The following is a 21,047-nucleotide window of genomic DNA, read 5'->3' as shown; positions in this document are numbered from 1 at the left end:
ACTTTGCTCATAGGTATCTTAAGACCAAATTGCCTATATCTGAGAAGTGAAGAACTTCAAAATCCTGGAGTCTTTGCTTTATGTCATTGTACAACCCAACTATCTATAATCTGGCATTGAAGTCAATGAAACATCTAAATCTTAAGTCTATATTTCCTAGTAACATTGACCCAGAAATGAGAAACACAATATGGAATGTTTGCTAATGAGTCATGAATTTCATTATAATTGCTTCCACATTCAGGATAGCTCCCTTAAAACCATCTAATCTTGACATATCCTGCAACAATCCCATGTGTTGTAAATGATTTTGTTTTATTTCTTAGGTTACTGCTAAGGGCTGATTTTCTGGTTCATTTCATTTTCTTAAAGAAAACCACACACACATGTGCATGTGCACACACACATTCAGACATACACACCTCACCTCAATTTCTATTTTTTGAAATAAAATAATTATGAAATAAAAAGGAGCCCTAATCATTTGGTTTGAAAATAAAAATAAACACATTTAGGGAAAAAGTTGAAATACATTCCATTTTACAGCTCTAATTCAGGTCTCTGAGAATTAAAGCCAGAATTAACCAATACCTAGGCAAGCAGTAGTCTGTACCCTTCGGAGATTTAAGAACCTATATCAGAATGGACAGACACAACTGGCATTCAGTACTGTAATGATGGAAAATTAAATACAACTTTAAAAAACTGCTCACTTTAGAAAGTGATCTATTAGCGTTGTACGACTTCAGCACTTAAAGTGACTGATTCTAATTGCAGGATTTGGCCAGTAGCAAGCATTAAAGAGCTGCAGGATCTTGTATTTTATTTCTTTTGGGATATTTTAACTGGATTTTCTTTGGAATGAAGTTTTATCCTTGCCACACAAAAGATCTTGTGGAAGAAATTTCTCTGTTCGATAGAACGAGAGGTAATTATAGTTTCTTCTTCTTTGATTCATGTTTCGATATGCCAGATCCTAAGAACATTCTTGCATTTATTCTCCCCTTCCTTTACTAAGTAAAACTCTATTTTTACAGCTCATGGATATTATCCTGAAGGACTGAAGATGGATGCCCTTCTCTAATGAGCTTTAGCAAGCAGAGAGGCAGTCTTTTCCTGCACCTGGTTATTTTACTTTGTCCTTCAGAATCTCTCCCGGATAAACCGGTGGGTCTGTAGGATGAAGCTACCATGCCATACCTTGAGCCGAACTTATTTTACATAGGTTATCACAAAACTACAGGGACTTCTGGGCAGGTATACTTCTTAGATGTACCTACTAATGAGTTTGCAGTTTCCAGAAAAAGAAGGAAGCGTATGGGAGAATGTCATTCATCTTTGAATTTGACTTTAGGTTTATGACATCTACAGGCTATTTCAGAATTTTCATTTGGTTGACTACAGGAAACTAATTAATTGAATAGGATTGGAAACTGCAGCTCTTTATGCTAAAAGAGTGTTTTTTGGGTGGGGGGGTTGAACTTACATGTTTAAGCAGTTTAAGACATATTGAAATTTTACCTTAATCTGCCGTATGGATTTTTTTGTTGGTGGCTTTCAGATCTCTCAGGTAGTAGAAGAATTGCCTACCATGTTTCAGAGTTTAGATGTGATCACCTACATTGTTACCCATGTAAGCAACAGTGGGATCTTGAACATGTAATTTAAAACTCCAGTGCTACTGTAAACGCTAGCCTTACTTATTTAAAACATCACTCTCTGAAACTGACATTATTTTCTTAATAGGACAACACTGGGTAGAAAGAAGTTTAAAGGCACTCTCTGACTTCTTGGTGAATTTTTCACTAACAGTTCCCCATTGCTCATAATTGCATCCTCTCTTCCAAAACCTAGAATCTGCAGAAGACAGCAGAAATACTTGTTATTGACCTGAATTAGGATAAAAAGAAGAGAGAAGATAAGATCATAGCTGTTGGCACTTTGTTTATGAAAACATCATTTCGAAAATATGCTTGAATCAGGCAAAAGTAATGCATCTCCTTCCTCTCCTAGCATATTTTAAATGCCAACCTAGCCAGACAAAAAGAATAGTGCCCCAAATTAGGGCATTTTCTTTCCTGTATGCTAGTGTAATATATGATAACATCATTTAATTATTATTTGTGACATTTCAACTACATTTTAGATATTATAGAAATATATGCAAATATATGTAAAAGTATAAACATAAAAATCAGAAAGTGTTTAAAAATTATCACATTTTATTTTGAAATAATATAGGACTCACTGAAGTTGTAAAAATAATTCGGAGAGATCCCCTGTACCCTTCACGTGGCTTTCCCCAAAGACGGCATATCACATAACCACAGCACATTCTAAACATTAGGAAATTGATTCAATATTGTTAACTCAGTTAGAGGCTTTATTCAGGCTTCAGCAGTTTTACATGCACTCTTTTCTGGGGTGTATAATAACATGTAGAAATGCATAAAACACCAGCGTTAAGAAAGCATCTCTCACCGATGAATATTGATGATATGCAAGATTCTCAGACAATGTGGTTTTATGCATCTTGTGATTGACTAAAAGAGAAGTAGAGCTGGTTGCATTTAGGAAGGTCCTTTATACCTAATTGCTTTATCCATATGTTAATTAACTAATCAATTAATCAATCCCAATCAAGTGCCGACTATGAGCCAGCCTCTTTGATAAAGTGGAGATGCAAAGATGGAGGCATGGATTATACTCGCGAAGAACTCACAGGAGGAGATAGAAAATCAAATCAACAATTACAACACGTAGCTGCATACCATAACACAAATGAAACACACCAATATGACTAAGCACCTAAAAGTGCCCTGCACTGTACCAGGCATTAGGCATTAGGTGAATAAGATGCATGCTGTTCCTGTTCTGTGGAGCTCACTGCTGAGTGCAGGAGATAAGACCATTAATGAGCGATGACAGCAACGTGCTCTAACAGGGAGCTGTGGTTCGGCGTGGGTGGGTCCTAACCATATCAGTGGGTCTAGGAAAGTGACTCAGGAGTGTGTCATGAAGTCAAGGTCAGCATCTCAAGACGCTGAGCATGACTACTTTATGGGTTCTTTGAACCAATCTCTGACTATTTTTCATGCAGACCCCGTAAAGCATCTTCTAGTTGTGCTATCGCATTTTAGCAGAGGGCTTGCTATCACGAGAGCAGTCAATGTTTCTCAGAACTGATTCAAAAGCTCTTTGAAGGCCGGACGTGGTGGCTAATGCCTGTAATCTCAGCACTTTTGGAGGCCTAGGTGGGAGGATGGCTTGAGCTCAGGAGTTTGAGACCAGCCTGGGTGACACGGCGAAACCCCCTCTCTACAAAAAATACAAAAATTAGCTGGGCATGGTGGCGTGCACCTGTGGTCCCAGCTACTCGGGAAGCTGAGGTGAGAGGATCAGTTGAGCCCAGGGGGTAAAGGCTGCAGTGACCACTGCACTCCAGCCTGGGTGACAGAGTGAGCCTCTGTCTCAAAAAAAAAAAAAAAGCTCTTTGATATCATACCTGGTGTCAGATCTTCTCCATTCAATGCTGGCAGGCCTGGTGTTGGGCTCACATAAGACATGGGGTGAAGAGGGGTTTGCTTTCCCCCAGTGAAGGTGAAGTGTTTTCCTAGAGCATGGTTGGTTAGTTGGTGTTGGAAAAATATAACAGTTGTGTTTTTCTTTCCTAACAAATTGAGGTTTCTTATTCAAAATGAGACAACACTATCACCCTCTAAGCTGCTGTGGGTCTTATCATCGGCCTTTCCTGCTTAGAACCCCTCAATTGCTTTACACTAGACTTAAGGTGGCATCCAAAATTCCTACCTAAGCGTGTGGTCTACAAGGCCCTCTGTGATGTGGCTCTGCTCACCTATGTCTCATCACGTTCTGCTTTATCTCCAGGTCCTAGTGGTCCAAGCATGCTGGCCTGTTTATTATTTCTTTAACTTCCAAGCTGTTTCCTACCCCTGGACCTTTCCACATGTTTTTGGAAATGTTTTCATTTTTCCTGATACTTTTATCTATAACCTCATTCTTCAGGCTTCTATTGTAAGACCTTCTATGCTGAAGCACTTGTTTATATGAAGGCTTCACTGTAAGTTCCACTTTATTCTTACTTTTACTTTGTGTATTTATTATTGTATGCAATTTTCTATTCATTGGCGCAATTATATAATATTTATCTCTCCCATTAAACTGTAAGTTCCATGAGGGCCAGAATGATGTCATTTTTATGATTATCTCCTGAAGGCTCAATAAGCATTTGTTGAATGAATTATTGAATCAATGAAAACATGAATAAATGAAAGAAATAGTGACATATGCCCTTATTTCTCCTATGTTTAGGTAATGCTACACCTGAGATTTGGAAGTATCTATAGAGTGTTTTGGGATCATTTCTGGAGTCATTTCTTTCTCAAGTTCAGGCAGCAATCATTTTGCATAAAAATCATGGCTGGGCTGAGTGTGGTGGCTCATACCTGTAATCCCAGCAATTTGGGAGGCCGAGGTGGGCGGATTACCTGGGGATTGTGAGACCAGCCTGACCAACATGGAGAAAACCCGTCTCTACTAAAAATACAAAATTAGAAATTAGCCGGGTGTGGTGGCACATGCCTATAATCCCAGCTACTTGGGAGGCTGGGGCAGGTGAGGCAGGAGAATTGCTTGAACCCAGGAGGTGGAGGTTGCAGTGAGCCCAGATAGCGCCATTGCACTCCAGCCTGGGGGACAAGAGCGAAACTCCGTCTCAAAAAAAAAAAAAAAAAAAAAAAAATTCATGGCCAACATGATTCTGTGTACTTCAGTGGTTTCTGCTCTAGGTGTTTTATTGGTGAAGTTGTCATCTCAAGGCTACTCCAACAATGGGCAAACCGTGGGTTAGATGCCCACTGCTGACTGAAATGGTGGCCATTACTTTGCAAAGAATAGCCTAGAGCTGCTTTGCTAATCCCGGGGCTCTGAACGTGGCTCTCTGGTACACAGAGGGTCTTGAGCATGGGAGGTACCTTGGCAGACAGGTCTAGCACACCGTTTAAAATGTTTATATCTGCTGAATTCTAGATCCAAATCCTGTCTTCACTGGCTTCAAAACTGGGATGAAGGAGGCTCCTTAGTGGAGAGCAAAGCAAAGAGGTATTTGGAACAGGGATAAAGGGATTGATAGAAGTCAGGGACTGTCTCCAGGGAGAAGTGATCTTTGAGCTGAATCTAGATTGGTGGTCAGGATTGAGTTACTCAGATGGACATACGTGACATGGTGTAAGGGTGGGCTGAGGGAATAGCAGTGCAAAGGCCTGAAGAGATGTTTAGTGAAAAGGCTCAACCAAATCTCTGGACATACAAAACCAATTAATGGACTGTGAGAAGAGTGGTAATCCCCCATCCCTCAAATTTCAATTATGTAGATAATTGCTTCAATTTTGTGCCTGGTATGTACCCAGTCTAAGCATATGTTTATAATCTAACGTAGATTACTTAAATTTTGTTTGGTAGGTAATAATGCAGTGTGAATTTCAGTTTTTTGTTTGTTTGTTTGTTTATTTGAGACAGAGTCTCGCTCTGTCACCCCCCAGGCTGGAGTGCAATGGCACGATCTTGGCTCACTATAACCTCCACCTTCCAGGTTCAAGCAATTCTCCTGCCTCAGCCTCTCGAGTAGGTGGGATTACAGGCATGTGCCACCATGCCCAGCTAATTTTTGTATTTTTTGGTAGAGACAGGGTTTTACCACCTTGGCCAGGCTGGTCTCGAACTCCTGACCTCATGATCCACCCGCCTTGGCCTCCCAAAGTACTGGGATTACAGGGGTGAACCACCATGCCCAGCAGCAGTGTGAATTTCGTTACCTTTTTTCCTGGGTGTTTTTATCAAGAAGGGCTTGTGTGTGTGTGCACATATGTGTCTTTAAACTCATTTGTTAATCTTGCCCATGTATAAATAAAGATCACAGATCTTGTTTATGTTAAGAGCTGTGAGATTTTGGTTAGCTGCTGCTTCTGGAATGTATACCTGGTGAAGAGGCAGCATTGCGTACCAGAAAGAGCTCACGTTTTGGAGTTAAAGACCTGGGGACAAGGATCAACTTGGCACTTACTAACCTGTGACTCTGGGCAAGTTGCATAACCTCTCTGAGTCATAATTTCTCCCCCACTAACTTTGTGGTAATAATAAGGTTATCTGGCTCATTTATCTCATAGAATTATTTACATAAGGCAGTCTATCTGAAAAAACTTTAAACATTATAAAGCACCTTGTAAATAGGAGGCATTGTTATTCTAGAAAAAGTGTACTTAAAAATATGACAGGTTATGTAAGTAAATGGAGAGGCCCTACCCAAGCTCAATATCATTTGAAAATTGAAAATAGCATATTTCAAATATGGCAATATGGCTAGACATTCAAAAGTTTCTGAGAGCAGTGAAAATTTACACTTAATTTTGTTGCAGGTTTATAGTTTAGAAGGCAGTTCAATGTTGTACAAATTAAAGAGAAAGTCAGCCCCCCAAATAAAGATTGATAAAAACTTTTGATTTTTAGAAAAGAAGGCATAAAGCAAATTTTCATGAAATATTTCTTGGTAACTCACTTTGCAGTATTTTTGGAAATTATGTGTCAATAGAATTACTTTCCAGAAAATAGTAACAAACTTTCCCCAAAATGTTTTATTTAATCAAGAAGGAGCTAAGTAACTGAAGGAAAGGCAAGCACATTTTATATGTGACAAACAACTATCTCACATATTAGTTTCAAAATGTAAGACATCTAAAAGTGCACATCAAACTCAGCATTAAAAATTATTGAGATCCTTTGCCATAAAAATGATTTCCTTATATTTTCTAGAAACTCAAATTGGATTCATATTAAAGAAGAGAAGGATGGATTTTAGACAACACAAACCTAGGAAGGGTTTGAGGGGTGAAACAAACTGGGTTATGGATGAACAGGGGGCAATTGGAATGTAGAATTGAAACAGTAATTAACATCTTGGTAAGTTACCCACCATAAAATGCTTTAGAGCAAGATAGATTTTTGTTTTTCATTTTTTCTTCTATTTCTTCTTTTCTATTTTTTTTTCTATCTTCTCATGTAGGACACCCTTTTTTTTTCTCTAATTTTGAGATCCTCATGGATGAAAACAAAACATATATTAAAATATTGCATAGGAAGAACACAAATAGCTTTGATAATGCACCAACTGCAAGTGGATTCATTGGCTCTGTGTCAGCTGGTTCATGTAGGAAGCTGAAGAATATTTTCTTGCCAACGTTTTGGCAAGACTTATTTTTTGCCGGGGGGTGGGCGCAAGGGTGCAATACAATAATAATTAAAAAAAGACTGTATAACCATTGTGTAGGAAGAGCTTCAGCCACCCTACAGCCGAGAGTGAGTTGGTCTTCCACAAGTCACTGGGGGAGATGAAGGGTACACTGTAGTCAAGTGGAGTCTCTTTGGGCCTAAAATCACTATAGGACACTTTTCCAAAGTACCCTGGTGTCTTCAGTGATCCTGAGTGCTGGCACTTGCACTTTGTCACTACATCCATCCCAGAGCTGCCCCAGTGGCTGGAGGCCTCTTGAATATCAGCATCATGCTCTCCCCCAACCTAGGGGATTCGTTTTCTTCCCCTGCAGTAGACATTTGCGTGAAGGTTAATCCACAGTTAGGAGTTGCTTAACTCAAGCCTCAGAAAGCATACACTGCATCTTTAAGAAATAGTTTACTTGTGAATCAGTAAACGTACTAGACAAAGCAGCCATTACTTATGCATTCCTGCATATCCAGCAAGGTGAAAATAATAGAATAAACATCATATACTTCATTATGATATCGGTTTACACTTCCAGGGTACACAAAAAGAGGCCATTTCATCAAGCTAATTGCCTGAAAGTAAAAGAGAGAGAACTTTAGCTATTAGTCTATTATGGGGCTTTTTTCTTAATCACAAATAGGGGCCGTGTGTCCCTGGGGGGGATGTGTATTCTAATTTACAATTGAACTACAGATCAGAGCAATCAATCTTGGGCAGCACTTTTACAGTGTAATTGCTGCAACATAACAAATAAAAAAAAAAAAGAGAGAGAGAGGGAAGAAGAAGAAGAAGACCTAAGCTGAGCGTCAGCTTGAGGTGGAGATATTTGCAGGCACTAGTTCAGGGTGGGAGGGAAGAAACGCCACAAACATGAATATGCAATGAGGGCTCATTAGCGGCCTCGTGTTGCCATGACGAATGGCATTATCCGCGGCCTGGTGCTGCCTAAACGTGAATTTTATAACGACCCATTTATCATGACTTGTCATGGGCTTCTGTACTGTACTTTCTTCCAGCTCACACACCTTTCCCTATTATGACAGTAGAAATCTTTCCTTTTATTGTTATTGTTTCCTTTTGTATTGATTTCTGGCTCTTCAAAATAAGTTGCATCAAACGAGCAACATGCTAATGAGTGATTTGTGCCTTCAAAGTTGAAGAACTAAAACTTGATTATTCATCCCGTCTTCTCTATAGTCATATAATTGAGCAAACAGTTGGGCTAAACTTTGAAAGAAATTTCTTGATGTGTGAGTTTTTGTTTTTGTTTTTGTTTTTGTTTTTTGACTGTAGCATCTTGACACTGCAGATTTTTTTTTAAAGTTAAAATTAATGAAGTTATCTTCCTTTCGTTTATTTTATTCCCTTTGTTGTACTTCCAGAATCTTTTAATATCTTAAACGCACAACTCAAAAGTTTCTATGTCTCTTCCCAAAATCTCGGCACCATTACAGAAAAGTGTAAGACTAAAGTGTTTCAGAGATTTTTAGTGCTTAGCATTTTACAAGTGCTTGAGTTGATTTCTCACTTAGAAACCCTCTTATACTGTGCAGAGGAATGTTAGCAAAAAGCTTGTTCTTTGATGATAACTTCCTAGGATGTACATTTTACTAACAGAAAAAAAAAAGTGGAAGCAATCTCCCATGATGGAAACCATGAGATCTGTTTGAATATTCAGCAGCAACAATTTGCTCTATGCAAAGGCTTGAGTCTTTGCCATTGGCCAGGAGGGAGGAGGGTGCATTTGTCTGTCAAAATTAAGTCCACCAGTCAGCCAAGCATAGGGTCCTAGATTGGCAGAAGTGTCCTATTGTAATCAGAGATACAGTATGCCTTATGATTAGTCCGTTTAGTACCATGAGAAGGGTAGCACTCAAATTATTTCTCAGATTTAGCGTGGTGAAACACGGCAGCACAAGGAAGTAGAATCTGGTATTGCTTTGCACATCCAGGGATTATAGTCATTCCTGTATTTAATTTGTAAACGGTAAATAGCTGACCAGGTCGTGTTAGCATGACTGTCTCTACTGTGCCCTCTTGGATTTCATTTTAATAGTAATGACACTTTTACATAGTAATACTATTCATGTAATAATGATATGTAAAACTCAAAATAGTCTGTATGACTGATAATTTTATATTCATAAAGGATTTTGCCCTCCCCAAGTTCTTGTTTTTAGATCCTTGGGTTCACTAGAATCAGGTCTATTATTTAATATTTTTTTTTAAGAAAGAGAAAATTGGGGCTCAGACGTTAAGTGACTGGCTCAAGGTCACACAGAAAAATGAGATGCTGGGGCTCAGCATCAAGTTCTTAAGTCCCTGGGTCAGTGCTTTAAGGTAACCAAAGTTGCAAAGCAGAAATTATTCTTAAAATGGCGGGTAATCTCTTTTAGGATTTAATGATAAGTGAATGAATTGGGAAAGGATCCCATTGAAAAGATGACCATCATTTACACTTGAGAGCCTGTTATTCTCCAAAGCTACCTACTAGGACTGAAATTCACATGTGCATGTCAATTAAAATTAAGTTTCCATTCCGACCATTTAAGGTGAATTAACTTTCATCATTTAAAAATGCAGATATGAAATGTTTTTCAACATAGAGACTTGGGCACCATCCTGGATGGTAATCTGGTCTTATGAATCCACTGGGCATTATATTTTTGTTTCTGAAGAAAATATGCTTGTTTTCCTCGTGAATGAATTACATAGGATTTTTAGAGATCATTTTGTGAAGAAGGGAGTGAAATATTGGCAAATGATATTAAATAACGCTGTGATTGTGACTGAACAGATTAAGACTTTGTCTATACGACACCAAACATCTGGATGAAAATGGAAAAAAGAAAAGTAAAAATCCTTGATGTTCTGTTTACTTGATACCATACATCTGGATCTTTAATAACATCTGGATTTTTGACTCTTTTCTCCTCCTAGGTTTCATCTGGGTGTTTGGCATCATGTTCAGAAATGCGAAAAATAAAATTCAGCACCGTTATTACTGAATTAGATAAAATGATTTTATTTAATTAATCCGTAAATATTAACTAATTATTCTGTTTACCATAACATGTAATGAATATAATTCTCCACCAGGCAAATAAAGAAAGAAAGATGTAATTAGGTGATTTAAGCATAAAACTTGGCTGAAAGCATATTTAAATCTTGGTCATAGTTTACTGGCATTAATTTCCTTGGGCAAAAATCTTCATAGGTCCTCAGACAACCATTTTCTCTTCTGAGGAATAGATTTCCCTCGTTCTTATGAGGGTCTGTTCATTTACAATGTGTTTTGACAGTAGTAAAATTTAGTAAACATTCAGTAACATATGAGATACATCTAGTAATAGATGTTTTCTTCGCCAAGTGAATTATCTGGGGCTGATAAAAATCAGTGTAAAACCCACTCTCAGAGCAGCCTTCTGACATGCCTGAGGCTGAACCCCGAAGAGGAATCTACTGAAACTGGACTTCAAAGCCTTTGTCGCAATGAAAAGCACCTTCTGTGACTGACATTTTTTTGTGATCTCCTCTAAAAAAGTTATCATAATTATTGAACATTTCCTCTGTAGCTTATTCTCAATCCAATCAGCTATAATGAAAATAGTCTGCTTGCTTTTTATATTCTTAAGTTTTCAAAATGATTAGTGCTTCCTTGAGATATCCCATTAATTGGACACACAACCTGGATGAAAAGGCTGAAACCCAAGAGTATATAAAAAAATAAGGTTGTTGCAATTTAAGTGCGTTCAAAAGATCTAATTTGATTTCTAAAAGCAATTTTGCAGATGTGAAAATTAAAGGCACGCAGAAACAAGATATGATTTAATGAACGTGTAGGTTAAGAAACATTTAGAGGTTTCAGTAGCTTTACTCTGACGTTTTTGTTTGTTTGTTTAGCTGTTATGTTGGAAAGATTGAGACCACAACACAATAAAAATTACTGAATTTTATGGGTCGCTGTTTCCTTGATCAAATTGTCCCATTCTTCCCAACATGTTTCTGAAGCAACTTTGTATTTCTGTCTGCAGATTTTCAGGTCCAGGACCCTTCAATCAAATTTCAGATTCTAATAAAGTGCAAGGGTCTCTCCACTTAGGTTTGTCTTAGCTGTTTCATCAATGAGCCCCTCCCCCTTTCCCAGCAAATTGCACACTTATTCCCACTTAAAAAAAAAAAAAAACAGAGGGAGAGAGAGAGACAGAAAAATAACCCTTCCCACTGGTTCTAATGACATCTTCAGTCATTAATGAGTTAATAAAAATCTCAAGTCATCTGGGCTAGATAAGAAAGAAGAAAGAAATGTATTGTACTGTAATGACAGGCTCTCGAGCTGCCCTCTGAGATGTCATGGGTCAGTCATGTTAAGAATGTGTGCGTCCAATCATCTGCTGATTTTTATCAGCAAGCCCTCCAGCAGGAGCTGACAAGGGCCAGTTTGGGAGTCACAATGAATAAACAATGACTTTTTGGATTGTTGGGGGCTGTGTAATAGAGTGAGGGGTTTATATATACTAAAACATGATGACATTAGCAATCAATATACCAATTACTGGACAAGTTATTGGAGGAGGCATTCACGTGTCTTCAGCCTGCTTGCACTTCGAAGGGGCCTCTAGCAGGGAGAGTCCGTGTGCCCAGAGGCCGGCAAAGGTTCAAGACCTCAGGCCCAGATCTAAAAGGCAAGCCCCTCTTCTCAGGCTGAAGTAGTCCAGAGCTGGATGATTTGAATCCACTGGGGAGTTTATTAAAAATACAGATTCCTGACTTTCCTTCCTAGAGAGTCCATCTCAGGAGTCTGGGGCTAAGGGTGAGACTTAGTGTTTTTAACAAAGTTTCCAGGTAATCCTGATCGGGAGCATTAGGGAACTGCTGTACAGTTGTAATTCCCAAAGTGCTGTCCCCCAGCCAGAGCAGCTGCATCCCTATCACCTGGGAGCCTGTTGCAAATGCACATTCTTGGGCCCCTCCCTAAACCCACTGAAACTGAAACTCACTAGGGGTGGGGCCTAGAGATCTGTATTTTAACACAGCCCCCAGGTGATTCTGATGCACTGTGCAGTTTGAGAACCAAGGCTGTAGTACAAAGATCCTTGCCAAGGTGTTGCAACACAGCTCTGTCACCTGTAGCCTCTGAGGCTCCTCGTGGGTAATTTGTTACTTGTACTAGTTAGAGTGCTGGAGTTTGCAAGTGATTTACTTAAAAAAATTAAATTAGAGTAGATCCAAGATTATCTTCACAGTCATGCCACTCTCATTCACTTGCATACTGCTAGGCTTTCTTGAATGATCTTGATGTATGAGTGACTTTGATGATAGAATAGGAAGAATAAACATAGCTTTTGTCTATTATTTGAAGTGGAAAGAGAGAGTGGATTTGTACATAATCTTAAAAGAAAAGGAGTCCATAAGAAAAATCAATGTACGTGAAGCATTTATTTGATGTATGGCAAATATTTATGTAGGTAACCAGTGCCACTTGTGAAACCCATGGGCAATTGGTGAGGTCTACTGTTTTTGTCTTTGGTAGCCACAGAACATGCAACATGTCTTAATTAGAAGAAGAGAATATGTACAGCCCAAGGTCAGCATATCCTCAGAAGAGGAATGGTGAAGACCTTCTTGCAGTTGGGTTGAGACTTCCTTTATTCAGCTAAGGGTCCTCCTAAAGGGGCTTGCTCAGCTTTCAAAAGAGGTGGACTCGTTTGTCAGCCATGCAGTAGATTTAAATCAGTGTTCTCCAGAATACGTTTGAAAGAGTAATTTCATGTCTCAAAACATTGATTTAAAAAAATGTCCGGGGTCAAGTGAGAAACAGTAGATTAACCTGAATTAAACAGGATTGTTTGCAGCAGGGCCCCCAAAGCCTCCAGCACATTACTATGCACTGTGAATCCCCAGGACATTTGATCTTCAATAGATCTGATTACCCAAACCATTTTATAAAGGATAAGCTTGTAGCATTGGTATTCAAGGAATAGACTTTCAGGAGACAGATTCCTATTTTTTAAGATGGCAAATACCTGTTGGTAGAAGCTAGTTCTTTTATATGTTGTATGGTAAGGAACCTCTTCCTTTATTCTAATTTATCAAACCCTCTGTGTCTGGCATCAGGATTCATTATGTGGTGGCTTGACGCCAGCAAAAAGGTTCATGTAACACTCATCAAAGAGTTAAATAAGTTGTCCAGTTGTTGATGGTTTGGTTAAATTATCCCTGAATTTTTGGCATATCTCCCAGAACAGGTACTCATAAAAAAAGAAAGAAACCTGGGTTTGCTAAGTGAGATTACATTGTGTTTTCATATACGAGGGATAATTCCAGTGCAATACTTGCCTGTACCCAGAAACTGGTTGCATAAGCAGACGGGCATTGGGCTGGGCCTGATGTTAGAAAGTACTTCTGCCCCCTCCATTGACAGTACTTCCCCGGTCTTTTCTAGCTCACGGGGCTCCAGATGGCCATAGCTGTGGTAGCCATCTTTGTCCCAGTACTGGCTATTTCTGAAGGTGAAAGGTTGGGGATATGTATTACAGAGGGCAGGTCAGGAAGGATTTAAGCACATTACTGGTTGTAAAATTTCTTTTCTTGAAGTTATGGCCAGAACTGTGCGTTCGTTAATGCCAAATGTTAATTCTTGCTGGGGACACGATGTCTTATAAATGTTACAAAAGAATATCATTTTTCCTGTAGCAGTGCAGGTACTTTTAAGGCCATGTTAAGAAAAGGGCTAGTTTCCCCATAACATCTGCAGGTCACCTGCTTGCTTATAAATCGTCTCTATGCTAACATCCCTTCCAACTGTTACACAATAGTTAGAAGAAATTGTCACATGGTAGAAAGAACAGAACTTAGCTGACATTTGAAAGACGTGTAAAGATTAAAAACAAGCAAACAAAAATTCCTCCAAAATAAAACAATCCCACCACCCTTGTTAATATTTGTCACCTTTTCTACATAGTTTTACAAGTCTCTGCTAGACTCAGAACTCATTAGGATGTGTCTCTCAACTAAAAATAATAGAGCAGATTCAACTTTGGGAGGTCCTAAAGCCCTTTTTTCATCTCGTTTGTAAATATATCCCCATTGACACCACATGTGCTTCCAAGCTTTCCAGACATAAGGCGTTTGTATGATGGGATTCACTCTACACCCTCGTAGAAAAGAGCAGAAGTTCAACACAGTTAACGGAGATCTACCCACCACTGGTCTGGTTTGTTATGTAGTTGAATATTTCTCCCCTTTATATTCTTTGAAATGTTTTGAATTAAAATAGCTTACTCAAGGTCACTGAAGGCATATGGTCCTGCTCAAAACTTTAAACAAAACATTAGTTTTTACAACCTTTTGTAATTTGGTATTGTATACAACATAGTTATATGCAGAGTTTCTGTAATCTTTTCAGTGGGTGACAGAAATATGAGAAGCAAATTTATAAGCCATTTAGTGAAGCATTTAATCAATTTCATGCATAGAAAATAACTCCGATTGCTTTGCTTTATCAATCTTTCTTTCCAGCAAAACTCTTAAGTCAACAGCATCTCCAAACACTGCCTGGGTGGGGGAGGGGCTAGGGGCGGGGTGGAGAGCGGGCAGGCACCTTTCCCTGCACACAAATGTCAGGGACTTCAAAAGTCTGCCTAAAAGGGCTTGCCAGCATCTATGAGGCTTCTGGAGGCTGTTAATGTATTTCAGAAAGAAAGCACAGGTCTAATGTTTAGAGGAAGTTTTCAAGGCCTTTTACTGTAAAGTTATTCATTAAACACCCTTTTCCCAGAGTGACTCTCACATGCTCAGCAATGCAGACTGTGTTCAACATTAGGCTCAAAGAAGTATTTTTGTAAAAACTGTTTCAGTGGTTATGACCTTTAAATACATGAAAACTGAAATGACTCACATTAAAACTTAACTTCTGAATTAAGGAGTTGAAGCAATGCGACCAAAATACCTGAGATTCACCAAACAGAGCTATTTTAGCAGTTTTCAGGATACTTGAACTGTTTTTTAGAGTTCATGTTCCAATTCTCTTTTTGAATTGCTTGGAAGATTAATCCATCTCTTGGCTACATAGTGAGTTAATATTTTCTTTTCTGTCATGTGCTAGAATGTCTCTTACGACATTTTACCCCAAACACCATCAAGTTTTTAAGTGAAAAAGTCCTAAGGGAGCAAAAGATGATTTTGCCAATAATCATTAACTGCTAAACTGTATTAAAACTGCATTAGCTCTACCTTGTCATCTAAATGGGAACTGATATGAAAGTATTGCAGATATAGTTTCTAATTTAGAAAATAATTTGCTACCACTGATTTTTGAACCTAGAAAAATATTCCAGTGAATAAACTCCAGTCTAGATTCCTTTTTTTTTTTTTTTTTTTTTTTTTGAGATGGAGTCTCACTCTGTAGCCCAGGCTGGAGTGTAGTTGCATGATCTTGGCTCACTGCAACCTCCGCCTCCCGGGTTCAAGCAATTCTCCTGCCTCAGCCTCCCGAGTACTGGAACTACAGGCACACACCACCACACCCGGCTAATTTTTGTATTTTTAGTAGAGACGGGGTTTCACCATCTTGGCCAGGCTGGTTTTGAACTCCCGACTTCGTGATCCACCCGCCTTGGCCTCCTAAAATGCTGGGGTTACAGGCATGAACCACCGCACCTGGCCTACGTTCTTCAGTTCTGATTTTAAATCGGCTCCATTCCTGGACCTCATCTCAGCCTCCTGATGTTTCACTCTGCCTTTTAAATATGGCATATGCAAGTATTTGCCTGTGTTGGCAGTTCGGTGGTATGCCATTGATATTTATTTTGCTACACTACCTAACTTGTGGGGGCCCCATCGTTATATTGAACAGAGTCGCCTTAATAATCTTGCATAAAATTGGCAGCTGTTGGGGAAACTGGCTATGCAAGTAGCTTGGCTGATTTGTCTATCTCTCAGTCTCTCTGTCTCTCTATCTCTCAGTGTATTTATCGTTCTATCTTTCTATTGTTATTCAACCATTAAGTCTTGCATTACACCAGTGCCTCACTGACTTTTTTAAACAATCATTTTGAAAGAAAGATGTCTTTGGTGTAAGATCTGATATTTAATGCAAAAAGGGACTCCTTAGAACTAAGAAATTTAAAATTTTCAAATAAATTTTGAAACACCAAACAATTACCATATACTTATTCTACTTGTAAATACTAAGGTATTAGAGGATAAGGCTAAAGTGCTCTTTGCTATGACTTCTCTGCCTCCCTTGATGTGATCTATGTTACCAAGGATGTGCAACTTGCCAGTCCCTTTTCTGTCCAAATGAGTCACCAAAATGTGCTATATCGTATGTATCATTGCGCATTTGTTATTTTCACTTATCCATGTCTTGGAGATCTTACCTGGTTAGGAGAAACAGGTATACCCCATTCTTTCTAACTGCTTAGAGAATTTCCCATGATGCAGGTAGACCATGCTCTCTGAGTTTTTCTCCTATGATGTGCGTGTATATTCCTTCTACCTTTTCGCTATTATAAATAGCACTTCAGTAAATATCCCGCTACATACTTCCTATGTACTCTAGTATTTCTCATATGCTCATATGCATAATACAATACTCATATGCCATGAGTACTTCTCTAGCATGGGCACTTAAAGTGAAACTGCTGGGTCATAAGTATACATATTTTATGTTTTACTAGTTACTGCCATATTATCCAGCAATTTTAATTTTAAATGGAAGTCCTACCCTAATCTCTGATACAGCTTTTCTCAACTCTACTGAAACCTACACATTGCTACAGCCAGTCTCATTCTCTGTTAATAATTTTGCTTTTGCTTCTCCAAGAAGATGGAAACCATCCAGAATGCCTTTTCTACTGAGCTTTCCCTTTTCTAGGGCAAGCTGGGGCCAGGCAGGCTAATCACGGGGGCATAGCCAGATGTTCAGAAACGGGGCTGCTCAGGGCCATTGAGGTGACCAGACATTCAGAAACTGGGGAGCATCAGGTCAACAAACGAAGCCTGTTCATCTTTTAAAAATGCATCAACAAAGTCAGTGACACATTTTCATTTTGATCATAACGTTGATGTCCAAATTCAAACAATTGTCTCTGACAGTTTTATAGCTGAGGCCTACACATTTTTACTATTTTCAAAGACAGCCTTGGGGGCAAGGTAGAAAGACTTATAATCAGACTTGTGGTGTTTGTTTAGGATTTAGGGCCCAGGAAGGGGATGCTCCTGGGAACAACTTTCCTTATCCCCTTCACCCAGTGTTTCTCTGGTCCTCTGCACAGTATCTTAGGCCCATGACCTCCTTCCCAGGCTTATTGCTGCCTCTTCATTCAGACTCACCTTTAAATCGTTCTGGTGGCTTCATGTTAATTTGTCTCTACTAGTCTCCTCTTTCTTCCATCCATTTTACTCTGCTAGATCTTCATGAAGTACAAATCTGGTTTTTAGTTTTTTTGTGTGTTTATTTTCAAGAGACAGTATCTCCCTCAGTTACCCAGGCTGGAGCGCAGTGGCACAATCATAGCTCACTGCAGGCTTGAACTCCTGGGCTCTAGTGATCTCCCACCTCAGCCTCCGGAGTAGCTAGTACCACAGGCATGCACCACCAGGCCCAGCTAACTATTTTTTATTTTTTGTGGATATGGGGTCTCACCATGTTGCCCAGGCTGGTCTCCAGTTCCTGGGATCAATCCATCCTCCCACCTTGGCCTCCCAAAGTGCTGAGATTGCAAGCACGAACCATCCTTCCTGGCCCCAATCTGGTTTTGATTGGCTATTGTTTAACATAGCTTCTTACTACTCATACCCTTTATGCTGCCATTCAAAGTCCTCCATGATTTTTTCCCAAACTTGTCTTTTAAAACTTCCTTTCTTCTTCTCCTTTATGTATATTTTACTTAGCAAAACAACATGGTTACCCTTCCCTCAACTTTCCTGCCTCTTCACTCTTCCCTTGGCCAGAATGCTCTTTCCTCAACTGCAGAGAAATCCACGTCTTCAAAGTCAGGCCACTCCATGAGGCTTTTCCTGTCTTCCTCATTTGCTACCAAATGAGTGTGACTGTTAATAGAAGACAACGACAGGGATTGAAATGGGAGAGGGAGGCCGGGTGCAGTGGTTCACGCCTGTAATCCCAGCACCTTGGGAGGCCAAGGCAGGTGGATCACCTGAGGTCAGGAGTTTGAGACTAGCCTGACCAATATGGAGAAACCCCATCTCTACTAAAAATACAAAATTAGCTGGGTGTGGTGGCATATGCCTATAATCCCAGCTACTCAGGAGACTGGGGCAAGAGAGTCATTTGAACCCGGGAGGCGGAGGTTGTGGTGAGCCAAGATCGCGCCATTGCACTCCAACCTGGGCAACAAGAGTGAAACAGTGTCTTAAAAAAAAAAATTTTGGAGAGGGAAACCAGAAGTCAGAGGTTGGGCTAACCTCTAAGTCCTAAGTGAAATGGCTCAACCTGGTATAACCTAAATAAGGGTTACACACATTCTAAGTGATGGATGTATTTTCCACTCCACAGTCTAAAACAGAATGTGAGAATGTAATCTAGTTGTAGCTGTATTAAAATGTTATGCTACAGTTAAGTCTCTGTTCAGCTCCTACTCTAGTGCAGGCATCTAATCAGGAAATGGCCTCCTGTATAACCCATGGATTGTTTGTAACTCAGGACCCTTAAGTGCAATGAAGCTAACCCTATATATATTAATAACATATTTAGACTATGTTATGTATACCAATTCAGAGATGAAAATGATACTTTGAGTCTATTAGTAGAACATGTAGTTTCAGCTGATTTTTAAGATAAAAAGGATCTGTTTTATACAGTTTTCTCTACCCTTTTCTGCCTGTTCCCCCTGTAAGTAATGGTGTACATTTATGAGAAGACTAGTGGAAGTTAGCCATGGAATCCTGGTCTTGCATGAGCTTTTTCTTTTTTTCTTTAAGGATAACTGTCAAATATTGGGATTGAATCTCTAAAATTAGCTTCTAGAATTTATGTGTTGTAATGAAAAATTGGAAGCCAACTATATGTCCAAGAATAGTAGATTGAGTCCATACATATAACATATCAATATTGAAATATTATATGGGCTTTAAAATGTTATAAAATCGTATTAATATTTAAAAAGGTTTTAGGTTAATTGTAAGGACAGGTAAAAGGCAAACCCATATTTAAACTTAACTTTATACGGACTGTGAACTAGTCAGGGTGATAGATTGAGAAGTTATTTTATTTCTTTAAAAAAATTTTAAAATATGGGCAAGGTGCATTGGCTCATGCCTGTAATCCCAGAACTTTGGGAGGCTGAGGGAGGCGGATCACTTGAGGTCAGGGGTTCAAGACCAGCCTGGCTAACATGGCAAAACCTCATCTCTACTAAAACTACAAAAATTAGCTGGGTGTGATGGCACATGCCTGTAGTCCCAGCTACTCCAGAGGCTGAGGCAGGAGAATTGCTTGAACCCAGAAAGCAGAGGTTGCAGTCAACCGAGATTGTGCCACTGCACTCCAGTTTGGGTGACAAAGTGAGACTCCATCTCAAAAAACAAACAAACAAACAAAAAAAGTTAATGTTATATTGAGTGGACATTGAAATTCAAGCATTACAGTAGCTGTATTACTCCCAGCTGAGTGGTGAGAGCTGGATCAGAGAAAGAGGATTCTGTCTTTTCCTAGCCTCAGAAAGGCAGCTGGAGGGGTTCCCCCAAAACTAGGGAAGAGTACACACTGCTCTTGCAAACAAGGAACTTGAGATGGGCAAACTTAAAAACCACCCTGATTTCAGTTGAAGAGACTGGTTTAAACAAACGCTTTTTTTTTTTTTTTTGAGACGAAGTTTTGCTCTTGTTGCCCAGGCTGAAGTACGATGGCGCGATCTCGGCTCACCACAACCTCCGCCTCCCAGGTTCAAGCGATTCTCCTGCCTCAGCCTTCCCAAGCAGCTGGGATTACAGGCATGCGCCACCATGCCCGGCTAATTTTGTATTTTTAGTAAAGACGGGGTTTCTCCATGTTGGTCAGGCTGGTCTTGAACCCCTGACCTCAGTTGATCCACCCACCTTGGCCTCCCAAAGTGCTGGGATTGCAGGCATGAACCACCGCGCCCAGCCTTAAACAAACACTTATAAGAGAAACCTGAAGTCTCAGTATAAGGGTAGAACTCATCATAGCTATTCCTGCTACTAAAAACACGCTCAGATATCCTGATTTTTTATAGATTGATTATCTTATGAGGGGACGAAGAAAACTAGCCAATGGGATTGCCAATGCACCTTACTAGTCTTTGAGGAATTGTAAAAAATGGAAGAATTAGTGGAAATTTAGAGATATGCAAATGAGGTTTTTACTTTAAAAAAAATTCTGAAGGTGAGTTTTGGAAATGAAACACTTGATGGCCCATGAATTAGATGTTGAGCTTCAACAGAATTTAGGATACATTTTTAATTGGATATTTGGTAAACCTTTATCAGACAATGATGGAAATCTAGAACATTAGACTGAGAAGGAAGTTGGAAATAGAAACAGTTCGCTTAGATCCCTCATGGATTCACTAAAAACAGCTCAAGTCATGCTGACTTATTTTTTTTTTTTTCTGATAAGGTGAATGTGTGGTAGGAAGGGATGCCATAAGCCAGCAAACTGTAGTCTCTTCAAACTGTAAAGTCAAGAGGAAATCACCAGGGGATCTTGTTATTTAACCAAATGCAGATTCTGAGTCAGTAGATCTGGGGTTGGGTTTTAGTT

General features: G+C 39.4%; 1 protein-coding gene across 20 annotated transcripts in view; it reads left to right on the top strand.

Moving 5' to 3' along the window:
* Positions 1–21,047, top strand: part of LOC109023491 (uncharacterized) — a 190,718-nt gene that overhangs the window by 50,309 nt on the left and 119,362 nt on the right. For 4 of the 20 annotated variants that reach the window (XR_008671616.1, XR_008671612.1, XR_008671611.2 and 1 more), the window contains 2 exons: positions 778–928; positions 1,038–4,299. The exons of 9 other annotated variants lie outside the window; for them this stretch is intronic. The gene's annotated coding sequence lies outside the window, so the exon portion shown is untranslated. Of the gene's footprint in view, positions 1–777; positions 929–1,037; positions 4,738–10,237; positions 11,253–21,047 lie in introns of those variants that run through there. 7 more of the 20 variants (XR_008671610.2, XR_008671606.2, XR_008671605.2 and 4 more) reach the window with 3 other exon arrangements.

Source organism: Gorilla gorilla, chromosome 16 (genome assembly GCF_029281585.2).
Source record: "Gorilla gorilla gorilla isolate KB3781 chromosome 16, NHGRI_mGorGor1-v2.1_pri, whole genome shotgun sequence".
In the NCBI taxonomy this organism is placed as follows: Eukaryota; Metazoa; Chordata; class Mammalia; order Primates; family Hominidae; genus Gorilla; species Gorilla gorilla.
This window is presented reverse-complemented; position numbering and strand designations above follow the sequence as displayed.